The sequence below is a fragment of the Arachis ipaensis genome, chromosome B3, assembly GCF_059453495.1.
Source record: "Arachis ipaensis isolate K30076 ecotype BB chromosome B3, ASM5945349v1, whole genome shotgun sequence".
Lineage (NCBI taxonomy): Eukaryota > Viridiplantae > Streptophyta > Magnoliopsida > Fabales > Fabaceae > Arachis > Arachis ipaensis.
In genome coordinates, this window is record NC_142438.1 from 64042438 (window position 1) to 64068505 (window position 26068).

Consider the following 26068-nt stretch of genomic DNA (forward strand, 5'->3'; position numbering starts at 1 on the left):
AAGAGATGATTAATATCTGTCGTTATGACTGGGAATCAATTATGTGGCTGAAAGATATTTAATATGACAAGTTTTGCGATTGAGATCTGTTTTGGGTTTAGAGATTTAAAAAAAGTAATTATTTATCTAAAGTAAGATTAAAAAGTATTTCAGGGGATTTAACGAAGATGGTTTATTAAGCAAAGTTAATTATTTGCATGTTAATCATTACCTTTACAGCATTCCCATTCCCTACTGAGAACGTGTGGTTTGTTCTCACCCCAAAATCTTCCACCCTTTCAGTGACACAGGTACGAAGATTCAGTTTGAAGCTGCGGGCGATTCTAGAATTTATTTACGAGTTAAGTTTATGACTTGAGATTCTTTCATAGAATTCCCTCGCCCTTACTGCTTAAGGTTTTTAATTTATGCAGAGGGATAGGAGTTGTATCTGAATTTTATTTAAATTCTTTTGTATAATATTACTATTATTAACAATTATGTGATTATTATTACTTGGTGATGTTTGCTATATGATTTTAATTAATAAAAACAAAAATTTCTGGTATTTTTACTAAAATTGAATCGTGATATTGAACTAAAGGCCTTACTTTTGGTACGATCATGACATATTGGAAGTTGGGTCGTTACACGATCGCGTCACTTGCACAACACCAATCCAACGCGACAGCGTGAGCGACGTGATCACGTCATGTGGATTGCACAACACCCCAAAGGAGACAGAGAGTTGTGCTGAAACGACGCTGGAATTGTGCGTTTAGCAGAAAATCCAGTGACGCGGTCGCATGCCTCACGCGACCGCGTCATTCATCCTTTCACCCATTCCATGCGATCGCATCACTCATGCGATCGCGTCAACCTCTATTCCACCCTAGCCACGCTACCGCGTGCCCCACGCGATCGCGTGGATTCAAATTTATTAACCCCCTGTGACGCGAACCTTACCCCATCGCGCCCCCCAACACCTTTCTTCTTCCTCTTCTCTGCAACCCTTGCTGCTCCTCCACCACCCGTGCCACCCTACGCCACCGCACCACCGTCAACCACCCAGACACCACCGCAACGCCACCCCCTTCTCCTTTCTCTCTCTTTCTTCTTCTTCTCTCCTCTTCTCCCCCCACCACTACTGCCCCCCTCCACGACCACCTCCCCCACCGTGCCGCTGTCACCGCCGTACCCACCACCCACCACCCACGCCCCCTTCCCTTTTCCCCCCCCCTTTAACCCCTACCCCATTAACCTACCCGAACACCCCCTGCCTCTGAACAACCACCGCCGCGCCAACCACCCTCAACCGCCGTGTCAGCCGCCACCATCACCATCCCCCAGCTATCTCTCTGCCCCACTTTCATTCATACGCCTACCAGGTTCTGCCGAACGCCACCCTTCTTTCAATTCCTAGCTAATTACATATTTTTCTATTTATGTTCATAATTAGTCTAGTTAGATATGCATGTTGTAGTGGATTCTAGGTGGTTAGGTAGCCTAGGATGTGGTTAGTGGATTTAGGCCTGATTAATTGCGCTGTTCATGCTACTTGCTTTATACTTTTTGCAATTCTGTTGTTTCTATGCTCTACGTATTGTTCATATGCTGTTCTTACTATGCATGCTGCTACTGCAAAATGTTCCTTTATGTTCATCTTATTTATATCTATTTGCAGTTTGTTTTATTTTATATGAACTATTCTGTTGCTGTTTATTTTCCGGGAACATCCAATTTTAGCCAGAATGCTACCCAATTTTTTGTAAACTATTTTGTTTCCATTCATGTCTTGGTTTTGGCACTTTGAACTCTGCTTTTCTCTACTTCTACCAAACCAATTCATGAATACCAGGGCAAGCTTTCTTATTCTTTTTTATTTCCTGGTTCATAATCTCTATTTTTGATGTTTAGATTCTAATTTTTGCTATTTCTATATCTATCTGAATCATCATTAACCTGATTTCCTTGTTTGGATATGAGTTAACTGTAGCTTCTAATTGTGAATGCTTGTTACTTAGAAAATGATCATCATGCCACTTACTCTGACTTTCTTTTTTCTACCTCACTAATTTCAAACTTCCTTACCTCTTTTTCATTCCTAACCTACTTACTTTTCAAAACATCTCTTCTGGTTTTTCACTATTCTCTTTAACCTTTTGACCAAGGCATGATGATAATTTTTCCTAATTAACATGAATTCTAATACATTTTGGTTTGTGAATTTTTCTTCTCAGACTTTTAACTCCTATACAATCCTTAATGCACATTTACTTAACTCATTTTCATCATTCTACTGCTCCTTTGCCATTATGTGCTTCCTTTATTATTTGCCTACTTGTTTTCCTGTTTTTATTATATCCTTGATTTCTGTTTTTCAGGATGTCTGACACCCAAAGAAAAGGAAAAGGAAAGGCAACAACTGGCAAACGAAAAAGAGGAGAATCCTCTATGTCCATCCTGGACATCAGGCATGATGACTCCTAGCGGGAGAAACACTTCACCCCGCAGGAGAAGGCTGACCAGCTACCCCTGCTACCACCACTGCACCTCCACTTGCCTCAGAGCCGGTTTATCACCTAGTACACCGCCTGTTTCATCAGCTAGACCAGATGGAGCGCCGCAACTGGCGCCGATATGAGGGATCTGAGCGTCGCAGCAAGCGACGCTATGAGCACCTGAAGCTGATGATACGATCTAGCGGCGAAATCCCCTCCGAGCCCGACACGCCATCAGAGTCATCTGAGGAGGAGGCGGATGATCACGAGGTGGACACCCATCCACAGAGAGAGGCTGCACAGGCAGGCACGGAGTAGGCTGCATCACAGCAGGAGGCCCCGCCTCAGATTCAGGCTGCAGACCCAGAGATCCCTATTCAGTCAGCACCTCCTCTGCACCAGGCAGATCCTCATACCACCACCACAGAGACTCCGGCTGCCCATCCTTCCAGTGATGACACCCCTTCACACCCTGCTTGAGTGAGCATCAGGGACGATGCTTCATTTTAAGTATGGGGAGGTCGCCATCTCTGGCGTATTTTTTTTGGTGAACCACTACAGACTCTTTTACTTTATTTTGCTACTTTTCTGTATTTTTCTTTTTATCTTTTATTTTCTCAGTATTTATACATTGCTATTTTCATGTATTTTTACTATATTTCTGCATGTTGCACTTTAGTTCATATTTTAGCCATTTAGTTTAGTTGCAATTCTAACTTATTAGTTATAGAAAATGTGGATTAATTAGTATAGTTTACCCTTTTTAGCATAAGATAACTTAGTTCAAATTGAAAATATAAAAAGGAAGTAAACTAGAGACTTTAGCATAATATAAACAATCCACACACCTTGTATATAGCATTATAGTTAACAACATTTCATCAAGGAGAAACACTAAAACTTTAAAGCCACCTTAAGATTTACATTGAGAATAATGGGAACTCTTAATTTTTACTTGCATGACATATATAACTGATATATGATTTTTGTGTTGGAGAACACACAGCCTGTGAGTTTTGAGCTTAATTGTATGGTTACATTCAAACCATAATTTTTATTCTTGTGTGTTCTGCCCTTCTTTTTTTATTCTGGTGTTCTTTACTTTGTTTTAATCTATATGTCCGATTATAGAATATAGATACATACCAAGAAAGTGATTGAGGCCATTGTTTGATTCTAGCTCACTTATCCCAAATTAACCTACCTTTTACATCACCCTTGTTAGCCCCCTTGAGCCTTTAAATCCCCTCTTATTCTATAAACCACAATACTAGCCTTAAGTAGAAAAACAAAATAAAAATCCCAAGTTGAATCCTTGGTTAGCTTAAGATAGAAAGTATGTATTGTTTAAGTGTGGGAAACCTATTGGGAACATGGATGATAAAAACAAAGGGTAGAAAGTTAAAAAGAATAAAATAATTTAAAATAAAAATTTTGGGAAGCATGCTCATGTGAAATCAAAATAATTGAATTACCATCTGCATTAAAAAAGTTTATTTGAATAAAGGGGATACAAAAGAATTCCCCAAATGCAAAATAAAGCAATGCACATGGGACAAAATTAAAACTAATTCATGAGCATGTAACATCAAAAGTGGGAAAATTTGGGTGAATAGGTAAAGAAATTCTTGCTTTACAAAGTATGTATGTTAGGTGAGATCTTAGACTAATCAAGGATTCACTTATTAGCTCACTTAGCCTTATACATATACCCTTACCTTTACCTTGGCCCCATTACAACCTTAATTAAAGACCTCATGATTTTTGTATGCCTATATTCTATAATTGTTGATTGGTTAGATGAAGAACAAAGTTATGGAAAGTAAGGATAAAAAGAAGAATAGAGTGATTAACCCAATAAACACTGAGTGACTAGAGAGTAAACACAAAATCCAGTGAGGGTTCAATAGCTCATCAACATATATCTCTGCTTAAATTGCTAATTGTCTTGCAAGTTTGTAAAATATTTTTCTTTCCCATCTCAATTGTAAAAGTGCTCTATCATTATCTAAGGTTTGGCTATGCATATATGATTCCTTGAGAATGTAAATTAATTTAACTACATGTAAGCTTTATATACAAGTGAATAAAATTTAGAATTGCATGATTCATTTAGGTAGTTGCATTTAGAATAGATTGCATTGCATGAAATTCCACCACTTCAACCTTACCTCACTCTTTATCTTGGATTTAGCATAAGGACATGCTATTGTTTAAGTGTGGGGAGGTTGATAAACCCATATTTTATGATATATTTTGTGCCTAATTTAAGTGATTTATTCAATCCTTCACTCACTTATTCATGTTAATTGCATGGTTTTACTTTCCCTTCCTTATTATGTGATGTATGTGAAAAACATGTTTCCTATGCTTTAAAAGTAATTATTTTAATTACCCTTTATTTCCATTCGATGCTGTGATTCGTGTGTTGAGTAGTTTTAGATCTTCTAAGGCAAGAATGACTTAAAGGATGGAAAGGAAATAAACAAAAATGGAAGGAAAGTATAAAACGGAGTTTTTGGAGAAACTGGCAGTGACGCGATCGCATGGACGACGCGGCCGCATGCCAGCGCGAAATGGCAGTGACGCGACCGTGTGATTGACGCGATCGTGCGCCTTAAGCGAAACGCATATGACGCGGACGCATGACTGAAGCAACCGCGTGATAAGGAAAACTCCAGATGACGCGACCGCGTGACCCACGCGGACGTGTAACAAAGGCCACGCACCAGAAATTACAGAAAATGCTCCGAGCGATTTCTGAAGCCCTTTTTGGCCCAAATCCAAGTCCAGAAGGCACAGATCAGATGTTATGAAGTGGGGGAATGCATCCATTCAAAGAGAGTCTCCAATTAGTTACTTTTCATGATTTAGATGTAGTTTTTAGGGAGAGGTTCTCTCCTCTCTCTTTTAGGATTTAGAATTAGGATTTCTTTTGCTTTCAGGATTATCTCTTTTTATCAGGTTCAATATTCCTTTTTACTTATTTTCTCAATTTAATTTATGAATTCTTCTATGTTACAGATTATTCTTTGAATTAATGTTATTTGAGGTATTTCAGTTTATGATTGCTTTCTTTTATTTATATTACTGTTGCTTCCAATCTGAAGACATTTTTATTCAAGTAGATTTACTTTTTCCCTTTTGGTCTTAGTGAAAAAATCAGTAACTCAGGAGTTATCAAAATCAACATGATTGATAATTGTTATCTTTGCAAATTGAATTGAACTTCAATAATCCCAATCTTTCCTTAGGGATTAACTAGGATTTGAAGATCAAACTAATTAGTCACTTGACCTTTCTTTGCTTTAAGTAAAGGCTAACTAAGTGGAATTAAGATTCAATCTTCATCATCATTGATAAGGATAACTAGGATAGGACTTCCAATTTCCCATACCTTGCCAAAAGTTTATTTTATAGTTATTTATTTATTTCACTTGCCATTTAAATTACTTGTTCCTCATCTTCAAAACCCCAATCTATAATCTTCATAACCAATAATAAGAACATACTTTCCTGTAGTTCCTTGAGAAGACGACCCGAGGTTTAAATACTTCGGTTATCAATTTTTAAGGGGTTTGTTACTTGTGACAACCAAAACATTTGTACGAAAGGATTTCTGTTGGTTTAGAAACTATATCTACAACGCGACTATTTTTATAAAATTCTTTACTAGCAAAAATCCCAACGTCACTGTCTGAGATGGGGTAGATGATATCTGCCTCCAATAGTCTGTGTAACAACCCAGATTTTCGAGTACATGAGATCTTTTCTGAAAGTACGGATTTCTCTGGAAGATCAGTAAAGGGAACACCTCTGTTATATCATCAAGCATCTCAATCCTCATTATCATTATGTCATCCTTAAGCTAGAACCTTTTCCGGGGAAAGCTCGATAACACGGTCGCGAAGAACCTTGTTTTTGAATCGTATCGGTTGGCAGTTTTGATTCTGATGTTCGTAAATAGTCTCTGTTTGACAAACCGGACTCTATTCATGAGAGGAGAGAGATAATAGTATAATATTATCATTATATTAGTATTAGAAAATTCTTGAATAATATTATAAGGTTACCTGGTCTGTTTTAGTTAAAAACAGGAAATCAGTTTAACCGGGTTCACAATTTACTGGTGCAGCTTAGCACCGGCACTCTTTGATGAATTTAGCAATGCTAAGGCCTCATTATACATGTTTTATTCTCATAATAAATATGTTACGTGTCATTTATGCTAGTAGCTCAGAAAATAATTTTTAGAGATGTTTTTGCAAGTGTTCCGATACATCTAGTTTTAGTAGTTATACACCTGAGATATTTTAATATTATTTTAATCCACCTCCAAGCCAACCAATCACAACTCATCCTACACCCCCAAAACCCTCAAGGCTGGCTCATTTTCACTTTGTGGCCGAAAATAGGTAGAGAGAAAAAGAGAGAAAAGTTCTTAGTTCCAAATCTTCAAAGCTTGATTTCTGCTGAACTAAAACTCAAATCAAAATTCCAATTTGACCAAAATGATCCTCTCTTCTTTCTCTACATGATCATATGACTTATCAAGGCTGGAATCAAGGTGAGTTGGCTGCACCATCTCTCTTTTGATTTGGTTTCAAAGAAACATGGTTAAATATGTGTCTTCTTGATGTGATTTAGGAGGAAAAAGTGCTTAAGGACCACCTGAAAGTCTAACTGAATTAGGAGCAGCAAAACCAGGTAGGGTGTCACGAAATTAATCTTGATTATTTGTGTTTGAGTTGTGTGAATGTTGTATAAATTGGCTGTGCTAAAAATTGGTTGCATATATGATTGATTCTTGGTGAAAATTTGGTGAAATTTTGATGAAATTTGATGAAATTCAAGCTTTAAAGTTCATGTTCTTAGGAAGCTGGAAAAACGAAACCCTAAACTTAAATTGAGGTTCAATTTGTGTTGAAATCATGTAGAAAAGATGGGGTTTTAGTGGCTGCTAATTTATTATAAATTATAGTAAAAATCGGTTGCTGAAAAGACTGAAAAACGGGTAAAAACAGAGAAGGAATCTGAAGAATTTATGAAGAACATGAAGAACACTTTGAGTGTGATGAAGAACAATGAAGAACACCTTTTTTATTCATAAAAGGGCAAGGAAGTAATTAATTTGGTGTTTGGGGAGTTATTTTGTAATTTCTGAAAGTTAGGGTGGTTAAAGTAGAAATATTAAAAGTTATGGGTGGTAAAAAGTGAATTTTTAAAGGTTAAAAGTTAAAGTGGGGTAATTTTCGAAAATATATTAATAAAATAATAAATAATAATAAAATATTAAATAATAATATTTAATTAAAAATAAAATTTTAATAAAAATAATAAAATAATACAGAAAAGGCAGTTTTCTGTAAAAGCTTTAGAAAGACAACTTTAAGCACAGAATCTCATAATTACTTTCATAAAACACTTAGAGAGTGGTAAAAACATATTAGTGATGCAAAGATAAATAAAATATAAAAAGTTGAAGAAAAGATAAAAATCAAAGAAAAAGTCTTTAAAGTTTTAATGACAGAAAAACAGACAGAGACTAGTGAACGAACTAGGGCAACATAGTTAGTCCTGGAATTGCGAATAGGGTTAGGTATTATATGAAAAGTCAAACTGTTTTAGTATAGACTTAATGAACTTATACTTGGGATAGACTAACTATTCATACCGAAATTTACATAAGCTTTAAATACATACGTTAAACCGAGAAATCAGAGCAGAGTAAAGAAACACAGAGAACAGAGTAACCAGAGCAGAATAAAGGGATACAGAGAAAAGAGTAATCAGAGCAAAGTAAAAAGACAAAGAGAAAAGATTAATGTGATAAAGAGAAATGGTTTGAATTAAGATGTTGTAAAAGTAAAAGCTGTAGAGTTTATATAGCATGATTGAACAGAGAAAGAAAGAAGTACTGTATAAGAATGTGAAAGTGATGATGAATAATGAGAATTTTAATGAATGATGATAATGAGAATGATTATGTAAGAATCTGCTACAGAGAGTCAGTCAGATAGATGGTGGTACGACCACTGAGAACGCTTTCCTGGGATACCTTGCTATAATGTTTTGCTGTAAGACAGAGGTTGCTTACAGAGGTATCGAGATGAGTGTGCTCCTGTAAGACAGAGGTTGCTTACAGTGAGTGCGTTGTTGCTCCTGTAAGACAGAGGTTGCTTACAGTGAGTGTGTTGTTGCTCCTATAAGACAGAGGTTGCTTACAGTGAGTATGTTGTTGCTCCTGTAAGACAAAGGTTGCTTACAGTGAGTCTGTTGGGCGTATATCGGCTAATAAGTGCCGCCCTGCAAGACAAAGGTTGCTTGCAGTGGATACCCTGCAAGACAAAGGTTGCTTGCAGTGGATATTGCCAACATGAAAGCCTTATCCAGACAGAGGTTGCTGGGTAACGTTGGGAGCGGGTATGTAACCGACAAATAAGCTCATTACCTGCACTAGGGCTAGACATGCATCATACTTGGCTGTGCATTTTCCTCTGTTATGATTGTTGTATGAATGTATGCTTTCCTTGTTTGTATTCTATTCTCGGTGTCTGTGTTGTACTTTCTTGTATTTTTCTGTTTGTGTTCTGTTTTCTATTTTTTCTATTTCCTCTATTTATATGTATCTTCTATTTACTGCTTCTTGTATTCTGCTATTTGTCTGCTAAACAACACGGAATTAATGAACTTAACTAATAACCTCGACCCTACTAAGAACTCCCCAGTTCTTACCCCTTCTCTCTCCCTTCCCCCTTCAGATGGAGGCATGAGTACCCTTCTGTAGTTCGTTGACGATGGTTCTGCAAAGAGGATCTCGCTCTAGATAGTCTTCTGAGTCTAGGGTGAATCTCGTTCTCTGTTTACATGTATATAATGTGAGACCAGCTAATATCTGTACCCCGTTTGTACGTGAACTTTAAGCTAAATCCTGTGTACGAGACTCCTGTTGTGTGACTACTTGATGAGGTACCAGATAGACGTCCTATGGCAATGTCTGATCGTGCAGAGGTGTAGCAGATGATGTTCTACCTTTTGGTGACGTTCCACCTGACTTAAGTTTTGAAGACCTAGAACGTACTTTCCCTTGCTTTAGTAGTTTAGAGGGACTAGGTGAGTATAGAGTCTAGGCTAGCCTGGGCGCCAGCTTAGGGACTTCTTGAATAGGTCAGGACTTGGGATGTTGTATATATATATATATATATATATATATATATATATATATATATATATATATATATATATATATATTATTTAGCTATATCTAGGGGTGTTCTAACTAAAAGGCTATACTCTAATAAAGTTGGATCACGGAGTGTTATCAACTGCTTGAGATGTATTTATGTGTGGTTGTTTATAACCGTTTTATCTATTATTATTTGTGAATTGCTTATGAATGATTCTATTTATTAATCCAAACGTTTTAAAAAAAAAAAAGTACCTCGCAAACTAATTACGCTTTTAACAATGACTCAGGCTCATATAATAAATAATAGATAATAATTAGGAAGACAAGTTGGTAGCGCTCAGTTTCTAGTATGATCATGACGTACTAGAAATTGGGTCGTTACAGTCTGGTCACTTCCTTCTCGACAACCTCTAAGATAGTGGGGTTCAGTCTTCTCTAGGGTTGACGAACAGGTCTTGCTCCCTCTTCTAAAAATATCATGTGCTCACAAACTTGAGGGTTGATGCCTACTATGTCTGCCAAACTCCACCCAATTGCCTTCTTGTGCCTCCTCAGCACACCAAGTAACTGCTCTTCTTGTTGAGAAGTGAGTTCCCGTGCAATGATAACTAGAAACTTCTGCTTGTCCTCAAGGTAAGCATATTTGAGGTGTGGAGGGAGGGGTTTCAATTCTAACTTCTGCTCATGGTCAGGCTCTGGATTGTCTAGAGCTGGTGGCAATGGTAAAGTACTTTCATTGTCCTCAGAAAGTGCCCCCACACTCGGACCTTGTCCTATGTACTTCTCTTCGAACTCCTCCTGGTGAACTTCAGCCACGGTTTCATCTATGATGTCACACTGGAGGATAGAATGATCTTCCGGAGGGTGCTTTATAACTCCATTCAGATTGAAGTTTACTACTCGGCCGTCTTTTTCAAAAGAGTATGTTCCTGAAAAAGCATCCAATTTGAACTTCGAGGTCTTCAGGAATGGTCTTCCGAGTAGGATTGATGATGGCTTCTCTGATTCATTTTGGGGCATCTCCAGGATATAAAAGTCAATGGGAAATGTGAGCCCCTTAATGCCCACTAATACATCTTCAGCAACTCCAAACACTATAATAATGCTTTTATCTGCTAACACAAAACGAGCTGCCGACCTTTTTAAGGGAGGGAGCCTTAAATTATCATATATGGACAAAGGCATTATACTCACACATGCTCCTAAATCACACATACAGTCAGAAAATACCACACCACCAATAGCACAATTATCCATACATGGACCTGGATCACTACATTTTTCAGGTATACCTCCCATTAAAGCAGATATAGAACTACCTAAAGGAATAGTTTCTAATTCATTAATTTTTTCTTTATGTATACATAAATCTTTTAGAAACTTTGTGTATTTAGGTACCTACTGAATAACATCAAAAAGGGGAATAGTTACCTCAACCTTTTTGAATATTTCTACCATTTTGGGATCAGGTTCTAACTGCTTCCTTGGCTTCCTTGCAAGTTGTGGAAATGGAATAGGAATGGCATTTTCTACAGTGTCTACACCCTTTAGTGCTTATTCCTGTGATTGAGCTTCTTCTTCTTCAGCCATGTCCTGTGTGTCTTCTTCCTCCTCAACATCTTTTATTTCTACTACCTCTTCAGCTGAGGTGTGTTCTGGTGGGCTTGGCTCCTCCTGATTCCTCTCTTGCAATGTGGTTCCGGACCTTAGGATAATGACATTGATGCCACCCTTTGGATTGGGTAAGGGTTGAGAAGAAATTCCACTGGAGCTTGCCTGTTGAGTGTTTGAAGTATTGGGTGGTGCCAGCTGAGAGATGAGAGCTTGTATAGTGGATGCTAGGCCATTAAGTGAACTTTCCATGTTCCTTTGTCCTTGTGCAATGGATTGAAGAGCATCGTCACTCAGAGAGGAATTAGATTGAGTGATTTGCAGAAATTGTTGTTGGTTGTGTTGTGGTCCTTGGGACTGCCTCAGATGAGGTGCTCTGTAAGGCTGGTTCTGGTTCTACTGCCTGTTGTTGTTATTATTCCACCTCTGATATCCTTGATTGTCTCTGCCTCCTCTGTTATTGTTGTCCCTCTAATTCTGGTTAGAAGTATCTCTCCAACCTTGGTTAGAACTGTCCTGCCATCCATGGTTGTAACTGCCACTTTGATTGTACCCTTGGTTGGGGCGGTCATAGAAGTTATGAGTGGCTGCCACATTGTTGTCTTCCTGTTGGAGTTACAGACATTCATCAGTATAATGGCTGTAATCAGCACAGATCCCACACACTCTCTGTGGGATTAACTGTTGGCTTTGCTGTGCTTGTTATTGACTCAACTGCATCTGCTTTAGTAAGTTGGTCATTTCACATATACTCTGAGCCAAAGCAGTAGTTTCCTTGCTAGAAGATACCTCTGCAACAGCCTTTGACCAGCCTTATTTCTGCCTGTGATTCCTTGTAGATTCAGCTAAGTTGCTGATCAGTTTCCATGCCTCATCAGTGGTCTTGTACTTTTTCATAGACCCATTGCTAGCACTTTCCAATGTGGTCTTATCTTGGGGCCTCATGCCCTGTGTTACATAGCCGAGCAACACTATCTTGTCAATCATATGGTAGGGGCATGCTTCCAGAAGATTGTTGAAGTGCTTCTAATATTCATAGAGAGTCTCGGATTCGTCCTGGACAATCATGGAAATGTCTTTCCTCAGTTTGTCAGTAACTTTAGCTGGTAAGAATTTTTTCGAAAATTCTCTTCTAAGCGTATCCCAGTTAGAAACAGTTGCTGCGGGTTGAGTATAGTACCACTCTCTCGACTTTCCCTCAAGAGAGAACGGGAAAGCTTTCAACAGAATAGAAATTTCATCTGCACCATCACGCCTAACAGTAGAACAGGCTGCTTGGAAATCTCTCAGGTGCTTGATAGGCTCTTGAGCAGGTAAGCCATGAAACTTAGGCATCAAATTGAGCAGTGCAGTCTTTATTTCAAACTCTGTAGCCACTGCTGGGTGATGCGCTTGAAACAGTTACATTGTGAAATCAGGGGCTCCAGCCTCCTGGATAGTAACTCTCCTAGGTTCTGCCATGTCACCTACACGTAAATCAACCGAATCAGCAGAAAATGAGCTTATTTCTTCCTCAAGTGACGTTTCAGATTTGCCCTTAGAGAGGACTAACCGACGCCGAACTTGCCTTATTCGTGAGATAGTTCTTAGGAGGAATTTTGCCGATCGTGCAATTTCCTAAATCGTAGCATATCAAGTTTATGCACATCAAGTTTATGGCGCCGTTGCCGGGGATTGGTTTTCGATTGACAATTCTCAAATTGGAAGTTAACTAGATTGAGCATTTTTCTTGCTTTGTTAATTCAGTTCAAGTTACTTGTTGAATTTTAATTTCTGCACTCTGTTACATGCTTTCTTTCTTTATGCCTTTAAATTCAAGCAACTAACTCACTGACTCACTAACTATTTGAATTAATTCCTCAACTGCTCTAACCATACTCTTCCATTAACCAAGAGTATTTCACTTGTTTGTTGCCTGTGCTGTGTTCTTGTATGACAGGTAGGAGAGGAGAGACATCAACTCCTCATTATACCGAACCAGAGCGGACCCTTCATAAACTTAGAAGGGAAGCAAGAGGGAAGAGAGTACTGGGAGAAGAAGAATCTGAAGGAGAATCTGAGGACAATTTTGAGGAAGCTCTAGATCTCAACATGGATAGAGAAGTTCACAACCATGAGAGGGCTGATGGAAACAATGCCATTCCTGAGAGGAGGGTTCTTGGTTCATACATAAACCCAACCTCTGGGAATTGTGGTAGCAGCATTCAGAAACCACCCATTCAGGCCAACAATTTTGAACTCAAACCACAGCTAATATCACTTGTGGAGGATCATTGTTCATTTGGTGGGAGTGCTAATGAAGATCCAAACCAACATCTCACAAAATTCCTGAGAATTTGCGACACTGTGAAGTCCAATGGAGTCCAGGAAGATACCTATAAACTGCTCTTGTTCCCATTTTCACTTAGGGACAAGGCAGCTAAGTGGCTGGAATCATTCCCAAAGGGGAGCCTAACAACCTGGGATGAGGTGGAAAGCAAGTTTCTGGCACGTTTCTACCCCCCACAAAAGGTCAATAGGCTTCGATCTGAGGTTCAGACTTTTAGACAACAAGATGGTGAAACTCTCTACGAGGCATGGGAGAGATTCAAGGATTTGACAAGGAAATGCCCACCAGACATGTTCCATGACTGGGTGCAATTGCATATTTTCTATGATGGACTTTCTTATGAATCAAGGAAGGCTGTAGACCATTCATCAGGAGGTTCATTGAACAGGAAAAAGACTGTGGAAGAAGCCATTGAAGTGATTGAGACAGTGGCTGAGAATGAGTACTACTATGCTTCAGAGAGACACAACACTAAGGGAGTCATGGAGCTGAACCATGTTGATACAATCTTAGCCCAAAACAAGGTGTTTGCCAAGCAACTAGCAGAGCTCACCAGGAAATTAGAAACAAAGCAAGTGGCTGCAATACACACACAAGATCAAGAGGAAGTAAGCACTGAAGGAGGTGATTGGGAAGAGGCCAATTATGTAGGAAATCAACAAAGGCAACCATATGATCCACATTCTAACACTTACAACCCAGGCTGGAAAAACCACCCAAACTTTGGGTGGGGAAACCAGCAAAACCAACATAACAAGTCCACATACCAAAACTCCAACCAAAGATCATACCAAGCCACACAAAACACTTACTCCCAACCATCATATCATGGCCAAAATAATCAACCTACCCAACCTAATCCGAACCAACAATTTCAAGATCAACTAAACAGGATAGAAGGAATGCTGGCAAACATGGGTCAGGACATAAGTGAGTTGAAAAGCTTTAGGGATGATGTGAGATCTACCTTAAGGAACCATGGTGAAAAACTCAAGAGGATGGAGTCTCAAGTAGGAGAGCTATCTCAACAGGCCCCCAAATCAACTGCAGTGTTCCCTAGTGACACAGAAAAGAATCCTAAAGGGGAACAAAAGGGAGTGAGATGGGAAGAATGCAAGGCCATCACCATATTGAAGGAAGTCTCAGAAGAAGAAGGAATCAGACCCTCAGAACAGGAGCCAGAAATCTTGAAGGAAGGTGTGGAAGAAGCTAAGCAGGAAAGTGAAACTGAGCAAGCCAAGGAACTGCAAAAAGGCATGCTGGAAACATACCAACCAAAAGCACCATTTCCTCAGAGGTTAGGAGGAGGTGAAAAAGGGAAAACCTATTCAAGGTTTTTAGAGACATTTAAGTCTCTCCATATCAATATTCCCTTCCTTGAGATTCTCCAGCAGATGCCTACACATATCAAGTATTTAAAGGAATTGCTGAGCAAGAAAAGAGTTTTGAAGGGAGGACAAACTGTAATAATGAACAAAGAATGCAGTGCCCTCATCAAGAAGGACATAGTCTCTAAGAAAACAGACCCAGGAAGTTTTCATATCCCCTGCATCATAGGGGAAACAAAAATTGACAAAGGATTCTGTGATCTAGGAGCTAGCATAAATGTGATGCCTCTGACTCTTATGAAGAGGCTACAACTGAATGAGGTGAGATCCACTGATGTAATCATACAACTGGCTGACAAAACTCAGAAGCAAGCTGAAGGGGTAGTTGAGAATGTGCTGGTGAAAGTGGGAAATTATTTCTTCCCCGCAGACTTTGTCATTATGGACATGGAGGAAAGCTACCTACACCCTATCATTCTGGCAAGGCCATTTCTAGCCACTGCTAGAGCGCTCATAGATGTAGAACAAGGAGAGCTAATTTTGAGAATACATGATGAACAGCTCATTTTCAATGTTTTCAAACCTGCATCTGAGCCTGAACCAAAACCTGAAAAGCCTAAGGATGATAGTAGCCATCTGTGTTTGGAGGAAAGCAATCCAGCAGCTGAAACTCTGAAACAGTCCTTGGAAGGCAAACAAGAATTGCAAGAGTTAAAGCCACAAGAATCAATAGAAACAGATCAGAAGGATCCTCCTGGCATAAGGGTCAATGAAGAAATCCTCAAGAGAAAGGGAAGAATTGTAAAGAAATTGCCAAGAGGGTGGAGAAACAAGAAAATTCCCACTGAAGGTTTCTCTCCGGGAGATAAAGTGATATCAAGTCATTATCTGCCAATCCCACCTGGCCTCAAAACCATTCCTTCCCAGCTCCCTCAAGTGTTCACAATCAGGAAAGTTCTTTCTATGGAACATTTAGAAGTCATGAAGGAATCAAATGGGGACGTTTTCATAGTGAGAGGAGAAGACATCAAGCACTACAATCCACCCTAACAAGGGACAACCGTCAAGCTAGTGACGTTAAAGAAGCGCTTGTTGGGAGGCAACCCAACCTGAGGTAATACCCCTTTGCTGTTTCTTTTATTTGTTTCAATAAAAAGGGTGAAGTAGTTTCTGTGCATTGCAAAGAATTAAGTTTGGTGTTTCACACCAAACAATGAATTCGTGGATCAATAATTCAAAGGGGAATGTGTGACTCTAAGTTTGGTGTTCCACCATAAAGATCAACTGAACACAACAACCTTTGAATTATATGAAAGGAACAACCATTCTAAGCAATCACAGGAATGCTTAAAATCCTTAGCAGCAACTTCATTCCAAGGAGAATTCAAGGACTCAAAGAGCAGAGGAGTAAGTAGGAGACTAAGTTTGGTGTTCACACACCAACTTAAGACTCAGACACTTACCCATACATAGTTGAGCTAACCACTCAAGTGCTTGAGAAGCAAGCAACTTCATCACTCTTTGCAGGAAAGGAAACAAGGATCTGAGAAAGAACATGAAGCAACAACTAGGAGAAGAAGGAGAAATCAAATTGTTTCCTGGCAACAAAGAGAAAACAAGAAATTTCACAAGGTGGTGGTGTTCCTTGACCATTCTTTAAAAGGCAAACAAAAGCATGCTTGTTCTGGTTTAAACTGTAATTGTTGAATCTTTCTGGAATGTGAAGTTTCTAGTATGTTTGTCTGTTTATTGCTTTGAATAAAGTGAATGCCTAGATGTTTGGATATAACTTCACCTTCTTAAACAAATGCTTGCCATGCTTGTTCTGTTTCCAAAAATAAAAGAAAAGTTTGAACAAAAGTAACTTGGCTCAATTAGTGACAAATCAAGTAGAATTAAGTGGTGGTATGCATGCTTGATTGTTTAGTCAGATCACTGGAAATAGAGTGTAGAATTATCATTTTTTGTGTAGAAATTGAAAACTGTCTATGGATCTTGATGAATAAATGTCTTTGGCCATGAAAAAGAAAGAAAAAGAAGAAGAAAAAGCCACTGAAAAAGGGCAACCAAAAAGCAAAAAAATTGAGAAAATAAGCTAGGCACCAATGGTTTGAACTTCTGAGACAAATGCCTGTGGTGTTTATGTATTAAGGATATGCTTGGATGAATAGGTTCTGAGGAGTGTTTCAACACTTGGTAACATGGGTTAACTAACCCGGGATTATCAACCAAAAGTCCATTATCAAGAGCAACCTAAATACAAAACATTTAGTCACACAAAGAGGTGCTGGGCACCAATGTCTCAAGAAGAAATGTGAACTAAAATGCCTGTAGTGGATATGTGTAGTGCACTGATAAGAAAAAGAAAATGCCAAAGGCTTGTGCAACACATGACACTAAGCAAACAAGGAGCAAAGGAGCTCTAAGAAAAAGAAAAGAAAAACAAAGAAGAGAAAAGTGCCAAGGACATAAGAATAACAAGAGGCCATAGCAGTGTTTGATGGATGCAATGAAAAAGTGATAATCGTACCTAATAAGAATGAAAAAGTGATGCTGCAACTTTCTGCATAAAACCTTCTTGATGAACTTCAAATGCTTGCTAATATAGCCAATGTAATTGCTTTCTGTTTCATACTTTCCTCTCAAATAACTCAGGACTTGCTTAGGGACAAGCAAGCATTAAGTTTGGTGTTGTGATGCCAAGGCATCTTAGGCTAGTTTTACTAGCATTTTTCTGTTAGTTTTAGTTGTTTTATGCATTTTCTTGAGCTTAAAGTAACCAAGAATGGTTAAATGAATAACAAAGCAATGAACCATCCAAACAGTATGATTTTGATGCAAATTCCATGAGTTTTTAGTTATATTACTTGAATGCTATGAATGGAAGATTTCTCATGAAATGTTGCAAGACTTTGATGCAGTTGTTTGGATGATTTCAGGGAAGAAGAGGCTAGGCAAGGAAGCAACAAAATCAATAAAGGAAGCTTGAATATCACATGTGGAGTTTAAGTTCCAGTTTAAGCTTAAACTGGAACTCAAACTACCAAGCCATATAATGCTGGGAACTATCAGTGGCGTTTAAGCTCCAGTTTAAGCTTAAACTGGAGCTTAAACGCCAAAATCATGAAAGCTGAGGAAAAGCTGAAAGTGGCGTTTAACCTCTAGTTTAACCTTAAACTGAAAGTTAAACGCCAGAAATGAGAAATGCACCAGGGAGCCATTTCCACGTTTAAGCTCCAGTTTAAGCTTAAACTGGAGCTTAAACGTGTTCGACCATTCTCCTCCAGGGTTGCTTTCTTCATTTCCACGTTTAAGCTTCAGTTTAACCTTAAACTGAAGCTTAAACGTGTTCGACAACTCCACACTCCAGACTTGCCTTCTTCCATTTCCACGTTTAAGCTTCAGTTTAACCTTAAACTGAAGCTTAAACGTGCTTGAATTATACCACCTCCAGGAGTGTCCAACGTTTAAGTTGCAGTTTAAGCTTAAACTGCAACTTAAACGCCACTAATTGAAAAGGTTTCTGGGCCAAAGATATTGCAGTTTAAGTTAGCATTTGAGCACAAACATTAACTTAAACGTACTCTGGTATGAAACCCAATTGAATATCATGGTTTATGGGATTGGGCCTGAAGAATTGATGAGTCTGGAATTTCAATTTGTTGAGTCATGTGTCATTACTTGATTATCACTAAGTTGGCTCAATGAATGTTACAGAATTGGATCAGCAGCCTCATCAGGATTATGGATCATAAACCCAAAGCAAAAGAAAATCAGGGAAAGGCCTCAAAGCCCAAGAAACACAATAGAAGCTCAATTTAGAAAGTGTATAAATAGGATAGAATTTAAGTTGGTTGGCACTGGGGGAATTTGGGGGGATCACTTTTTCTAGTTTTCATACTTTTTGTAATTGAATTCAGAGCTATGACTCACTAAACCCCCTTTCATTGGGTTAGGGAGCTCTATTGTAATTCAATGAATCAATAATAGTTTTTATCTTATTCTTCAATCTTTTCTCTTGAATTTTGTTAGAAAACTTCTCGATCTAATTCCATTGGTTAGTTGTCTTGGGAAAGAAACTATCCATAATTGGAATCCTTCGGAACCTTGGGAAAGGAATGGAGGATTCATGCTAGAGAAGCTTTCTCACAGTGAATTGGATTGGGGTTTGGATGGATATTGTGACATGTAATCCTACCAAATTGTGGTTCATGAAACTGTGTGGTATAATCAGTGATCGAGCATCATCTCTTCTTATGAACATTTAAACCAAGGGATTGGGAATTTGTTTGTTTTTAGAGAGAATTGGTAAGCCAAGGGATTGGGATCCAATCATATAAGATTGCCAAGCAAAATTCAATGAATGCATTGGTTGAGGAAGGGATAAAAAAAGTGTTTGATTCGGAGATCTCAATATCTCCTGAAACCCAATGAATTCCCCATTTCTGATCTATCACTTCTCTTTACATTCTGCAATTAAATTCATGCAATCACCCCGATCCCTTTTTAATTTCAGCAATTTAGCTTCTCGCTCTTTAATTCATGCAATTTTACATTTCGCAATTCTCATCTAAATCTTGATTCCGCTCAACTAGAACACACTTCTAATCCGAATTGCTCACTCAACCAATCCTTGTGGGATTCGACCTCACTCTATTGTGAGTTTTTACTTGACGATAACCGGTGCACTTGCCGGAAGGAATTTTTGCCGATCGTGCAATTTCTTAAAATCGTAGCATATCAAGTTTATGCACGATTTAGGAAATTGCACGATCGGCAAAATTCCTTCCGGCAAGTGCACCGGTTATCGTCAAGTAAAAACTCACAATAGAGTGAGGTCGAATCCCACAAGGATTGGTTGAGTGAGCAATTCGGATTAGAAGTATGTTCTAGTTGAGCGGAATCAAGATTTAGATGAGAATTGCGGAATGTAAAATTGCATGAATTAAAGAGCGAGAAGCTAAATTGCTGAAATTAAAAGGGATGGGGGTGATTGCATGAATTTAATTGCAGAATGTAAAGAGAAAGTGGTAAATCAGAAATGGGGAGTTCATTGGGTGTTAGGAGATATTGAGATCTCCGAATCAAAACAACTTTTATCCCTTCCTCAACCAATGCATTCATTGAATTTTGCTTGGCAATCTTATATGATTGGATCCCAATCCCTTGGCTCACCAATTCTCTCTAAAAACAAACAAATTCCCAATCCCTTGGTTTAAATGTTCATAAGAAGAGATGATGCTCGATCACTGATTATACCACACAGTTTCATGAAACACAATTTGGTAGGATTACATGTCACAATATCCATTCAAACCCCAATCCAATTCACTGTGAGAAAGCTTCTCTAGCATGAATCCTCCATTCCTTTCCTAAGGTTCCGAAGGATTCCAATTATGGGTAGTTTCTTTCCTAAGACAACTACCCAATGGAATTAGATCGAGAAGCTTTCTAACAAAATTCAAGAGAAAAGATTGAAGAAGAAGATAAAACTATTATTGATTCATTGAATTACAATAGAGCTCCCTAACCCAATGAAAGGGGTTTAGTGAGTCATAGCTCTGAATTCAATTACAAAACTAAAAGAAAATGATCCAAAGTTCTCCGCGTAAAAGTTCCAACTAACTTAAATTCTATCCTATTTATACACTTTCTAAATTGAGCTTCTGTTGTGTTTCTTGGGCTTTGAGGCCTTTCCCTGATTTCCTTTTGCTTTGGGTTTATGGTCCATAATCCTGATGAGGCAGTGATCCAATTCTGTAACATTCATTGAGCAAACTTAGTGATAAACAAGTAATGACACAAGACTCAACAAATTGAAGCTCCAGACTCATCAATTCTTCAGGCCCAATCCCATAAACCATGATATTCAATTGGGTTTCATACCATAATACGTTTAAGTTAATGTTTGTGGTCAAATGCTAACTTAAACTTCAATATATTTGGCCCAGAAACCCCTTTCAAAAAGTGGCGTTTAAGTTGAAGTTTAAGTTTCAGTTTAATGTTAAACTGAAACTTAAACGTGGAAATGGAAGAAAGCAACCCAGGAGTGTGAAATGTCGAACACGTTTAAGCTTCAGTTTAAGGTTAAACTGAAGCTTAAACGTGGAAATGAAGAAAGCAACCCTGGAGGAGCAATTGGGTCGAACACGTTTAAGCTTCAGTTTAAAGTTAAACTGAAGCTTAAACGTGGAAATGAGAAAGCAACCCTGGAGGAGAGAAATAGTCGAACACGTTTAAGCTCCAGTTTAAGGTTAAACTGGAGCTTAAACGTGGAAATGCTCCTGGTGCCTTTCTTACTTCTGGCGTTTAGCCTCCAGTTTAAGGTTAAACTGGAGGTTAAACGTGGAAATGCTTCCTGGTGAGAGATTGTGTCGAACATGTTTAAGCTCCAGTTTAAGGTTAAACTGGAGCTTAAACGTGGAAATGCTCCCTTGGTGAAATTCTCATTCTGGCGTTTAACTTCCAGTTTAAGGTTAAACTGGAGGTTAAACGCCAATTCCAGCATTTCTTAGCCTTCATGATTCTGGCGTTTAAGCTCCAGTTTAGGCTTAAACTGGAACTTAAACTCCACATGTGATATTCAAACTTCCTTTATTGATTTTGTTGCTTCCTTGCCTAGCCTCTTCTTCCCTGAAATCATCCAAACAATTGCATCAAAGTCTTGCAAAATTTCATGAGAAATCTTCCATTCATAGCATTCAAGTAATATAACTAAAAACTCATGGAATTTGCATCAAAATCATACTGTTTGGATGGTTCATTGCTTTGTTATTCATTTAACCATTCTTGGTTACTTTAAGCTCAAGAAAATGCATAAAACAACTAAAACTAACAAAAAATGCTAGTGAAACTAGCCTAAGATGCCTTGGCATCACAACACCAAACTTAATACTTGCTTGTCCCTAAGCAAGTCCTGAGTTATTTGAGAAGAAAGTATGAAACAGAAAGCAATTACATTGGCTATATTAGCAAGCATTTGAAGTTCATCAAAAGGGTTTTATGCAGAAAGTTGCAGCATCACTTTTTCATTCTTATCAGGTAAGATTATCACTTTTTCATTGCATCCATCAAACACTGCTATGGCCTCTTGTTATTCTTATGTCTTTGGCACTATTCTCTTCTTTGTTTTTCTTTTCTTTTTCTTAGAGCTCCTTTGCTCCTTGTTTGCTTAGTGTCATGTGTTGCACAAGCCTTTGGCATTTTCTTTTTTTCTTATCAGTGCACTACACATATCCACTACAGGCATTTTAGTTCACATTTCTTCTTGAGACATTGGTGCCCAGCACCTCTTTGTGTGACTAAATGTTTTGTATTTAGGTTGCTCTTGATAATGGACTTTTGGTTGATAATCCCGGGTTAGTTAACCCAAGTTACCAAGTGTTGAAACACTCCTCAGAACCTATTCATCCAAGCATATCCTTAATACATAAACACCACAGGCATTTGTCTCAGAAGTTCAAACCATTGGTGCCTAGCTTATTTTCTCAAATTTTTTGCTTTTTGGTTGCCCTTTTTCAGTGGCTTTTTCTTCTTTTTCTTTCTTTTTCATGGCCAAAGACATTTATTCATCAAGATCCATAGACAGTATTCAAACTTCTACACAAAAATGATAATTCTACACTCAATTTCCAGTGATCTGACTAAACAATCAAGCATGCATACCACCACTTAATTCTACTTGATTTGTCACTAATTAAGCCAAGCTACTTTTGTTCAACTTTTCTTTTATTTTTGGAAACAGAACAAGCATGGCAAGCATTTGTTTAAGAAGGTGAAGTTATATCCAAACATCTAGGCATTCACTTTATTCAAAGCAGTAGACAGACAAACATACTAAAAACTTCACATTCCAGAAAGATTCAACAATTACAGTTTAAACCAGAACAAGCATGCTTTTGTTTGCCTTTTAAAGAATGGTCAAGGAACACCACCACCTTGTGAAATTTCTTGTTTTCTCTTTGTTGCCAGGAAACAATTTGATTTCTCCTTCTTCTCCTAATTGTTGCTTCATGTTCTTTCTCAGATCCTTGTTTCCTTTCCTGCAAAGAGTGATGAAGTTGCTTGCTTCTCAAGCACTTGAGTGGTTAGCTCAACTATGTATGGGCAAGTGTCTGAGTCTTAAGTTGGTGTGTGAACACCAAACTTAGTCTCCTACTTACTCCTCTGCTCTTTGAGTCCTTGAATTCTCCTTGGAATGAAGTTGCTGCTAAGGATTTTAAGCATTCCTGTGATTGCTTAGAATGGTTGTTCCTTTCATATAATTCAAAGGTTGTTGTGTTCAGTTGATCTGTGTGGTGGAACACCAAACTTAGAGTCACACATTCCCCTTTGAATTATTGATCCACGAATTCATTGTTTGGTGTGAAACACCAAACTTAATTCTTTGCAATGCACAGAAACTACTTCACCTTTTTATTGAAACAAATAAAAGAAACAACAAGGGAGTATTACCTCAGGTTGGGTTGCCTCCCAATAAGCGCTTCTTTAACGTCATTAGCTTGACGGTTGCCCCTTGTTAGGGTGGATTGTAGTGCTTGATGTCCTCTCCTCTCACTATGAAAACGTCCCCATTTGATTCATTCATGATTTCCAAATATTCCATAGAAAGAACTTTCCTGATTGTGAACACTTGAGGGAGCTGGGAAGGAATGGTTTTGAGGCCAGGTGGGATTGGCAGATAATGACTTGATATCACTTTATCTCCCGGAGAGAAACCTTCAGTGGGAATTTTCTTGTTTCTCCACCCTCTTGGCAATTTCTTTACAATTCTTCCCTTTCTCTTGAGGATTTCTTCATTGACCCTTATGCCAGGAGGATCCTTCTGATCTATTTCTATTGATTCTTGTGGCTTTAACTCTTGCAATTCTTGTTTGCCTTCCAAGGACTGTTTCAGAGTTTCAGCTGCTGGATTGCTTTCCTCCAAACACAGATGGCTACTATCATCCTTAGGCTTTTCAGGTTCTGGTTCAGGCTCAGATGCAGGTTTGAAAACATTGAAAATGAGCTGTTCATCATGTATTCTCAAGATTAGCTCTCCTTGTTCTACATCTATGAGTGCTCTAGCAGTGGCTAGAAATGGCCTTCCCAGAATGATAGGGTGTAGGTAGCTTTCCTCCATGTCCAAAATGACAAAGTCTGTGGGGAAGAAATAATTTCCCACTTTCACCAGCACATTTTCAACTACCCCTTCAGCTTGCTTCTGAGTTTTGTCAGCCAGTTGTATGATTACATCAGTGGATCTCACCTCATTCAGTTGTAGCCTCTTCATAAGAGTCAGAGGCATCACATTTATGCTAGCTCCTAGATCACAGAATCCTCTGTCAATTTTTGTTTCCCCTATGATGCAGGGGATATGAAAACTTCCTGGGTCTGTTTTCTTAGAGACTATGTCCTTCTTGATGAGGGCACTGCATTCTTTGTTCATTATTACAGTTTGTCCTCCCTTCAAAACTCTTTTCTTGCTCAGCAATTCCTTTAAATACTTGATATGTGTAGGCATCTGCTGGAGAATCTCAAGAAAGAGAATATTGATATGGAGAGACTTAAATGTCTCTAAAAACCATGAATAGGTTTTCCCTTTTTCACCTCCTCCTAACCTCTGAGGAAATGGTGCTTTTGGTTGGTATGTTTCCAGCATGCCTTTTTGCAGTTCCTTGGCTTGCTCAGTTTCACTTTCCTACTTAGCTTCTTCCACACCTTCCTTCAAGATTTCTGGCTCCTATTCTGAGGGTCTGATTCCTTCTTCTTCTGAGACTTCCTTCAATATGGTGATGGCCTTGCATTCTTCCCATCTCACTCCCTTTTGTTCCCCTTTAGGATTCTTTTCTGTGTCACTAGGGAACACTGCAGTTGACTTGGGGGCCTGTTGAGATAGCTCTACTACTTGAGACTCCATCCTCTTGAGTTTTTCACCATGGTTCCTTAAGGTAGATCTCACATCATCCCTAAAGCTTTTCAACTCACTTATGTCCTGACCCATGTTTGCCAGCATTCCTTCTATCCTGTTTAGTTGATCTTGAAATTGTTGGTTCGGATTAGGTTGGGTAGGTTGATTATTTTGGCCATGATATGATGGTTGGGAGTAAGTGTTTTGTGTGGCTTGGTATGATCTTTGGTTGGAGTTTTGGTATGTGGACTTGTTATGTTGGTTTTGCTGGTTTCCCCACCCAAAGTTTGGGTGGTTTTTCCAGCCTGGGTTGTAAGTGTTGGAATGTGGATCATATGGTTGCCTTTGTTGATTTCCTACATAATTGGCCTCTTCCCAATCACCTCCTTCAGTGCTTACTTCCTCTTGATCTTGTGTGTGTTTTGCAGCCACTTGCTTTGTTTCTAATTTCCTGGTGAGCTCTGCTAGTTGCTTGGCAAACACCTTGTTTTGGGCTAAAATTGTATCAACATGGTTCAGCTCCATGACTCCCTTAGTGTTGTGTCTCTCTGAAGCATAGTAGTACTCATTCTCAGCCACTGTCTCAATCACTTCAATGGCTTCTTCCACAGTCTTTTTCCTGTTCAATGAACCTCCTGATGAATGGTCTACAGCCTTCCTTGATTCATAAGAAAGTCCATCATAGAAAATATGCAATTGCACCCAGTCATGGAACATGTCTGGTGGGCATTTCCTTGTCAAATCCTTGAATCTCTCCCATGCCTCGTAGAGAGTTTCACCATCTTGTTGTCTAAAAGTCTGAACCTCAGATCGAAGCCTATTGACCTTTTGTGGGGGGTAGAAACGTGCCAGAAACTTGCTTTCCACCTCATCCCAGGTTGTTAGGCTCCCCTTTGGGAATGATTCCAGCCACTTAGCTGCCTTGTCCCTAAGTGAAAATGGGAACAAGAGCAGTTTATAGGTATCTTCCTGGACTCCATTGGACTTCACAGTGTCGCAAATTCTCAAGAATTTTGTGAGATGTTGGTTTGGATCTTCATTAGCACTCCCACCAAATGAACAATGATCCTCCACAAGTGATATTAGCTGTGGTTTGAGTTCAAAATTGTTGGCATGAATGGGTGATTTCTGAATGCTGCTACCACAATTCCCAGAGGTTGGGTTTATGTATGAACCAAGAACCCTCCTCTCAGGAATGGCATTGTTTCCATCAGCCCTCTCATGGTTGTGAACTTCTCTATC

General features: G+C 38.7%; 2 non-coding genes and 1 pseudogene across 2 annotated transcripts; 1 reads left to right on the forward strand and 2 right to left on the reverse strand.

Moving 5' to 3' along the window:
- Positions 1-1528: 1528 nt before the first annotated feature.
- Positions 1529-26068, reverse strand: part of LOC148570901 (uncharacterized) — a 52458-nt pseudogene continuing 27918 nt past the window's right edge.
- LOC148570902 (small nucleolar RNA R71) lies at positions 13798-13901 on the reverse strand. Its single transcript, XR_015908233.1, has one exon. It is a non-coding gene; the product is annotated as a small nucleolar RNA R71 (small nucleolar RNA).
- On the forward strand, positions 25542-25645 carry LOC148570903 (small nucleolar RNA R71). The gene has a single exon (XR_015908244.1). It is a non-coding gene; the product is annotated as a small nucleolar RNA R71 (small nucleolar RNA).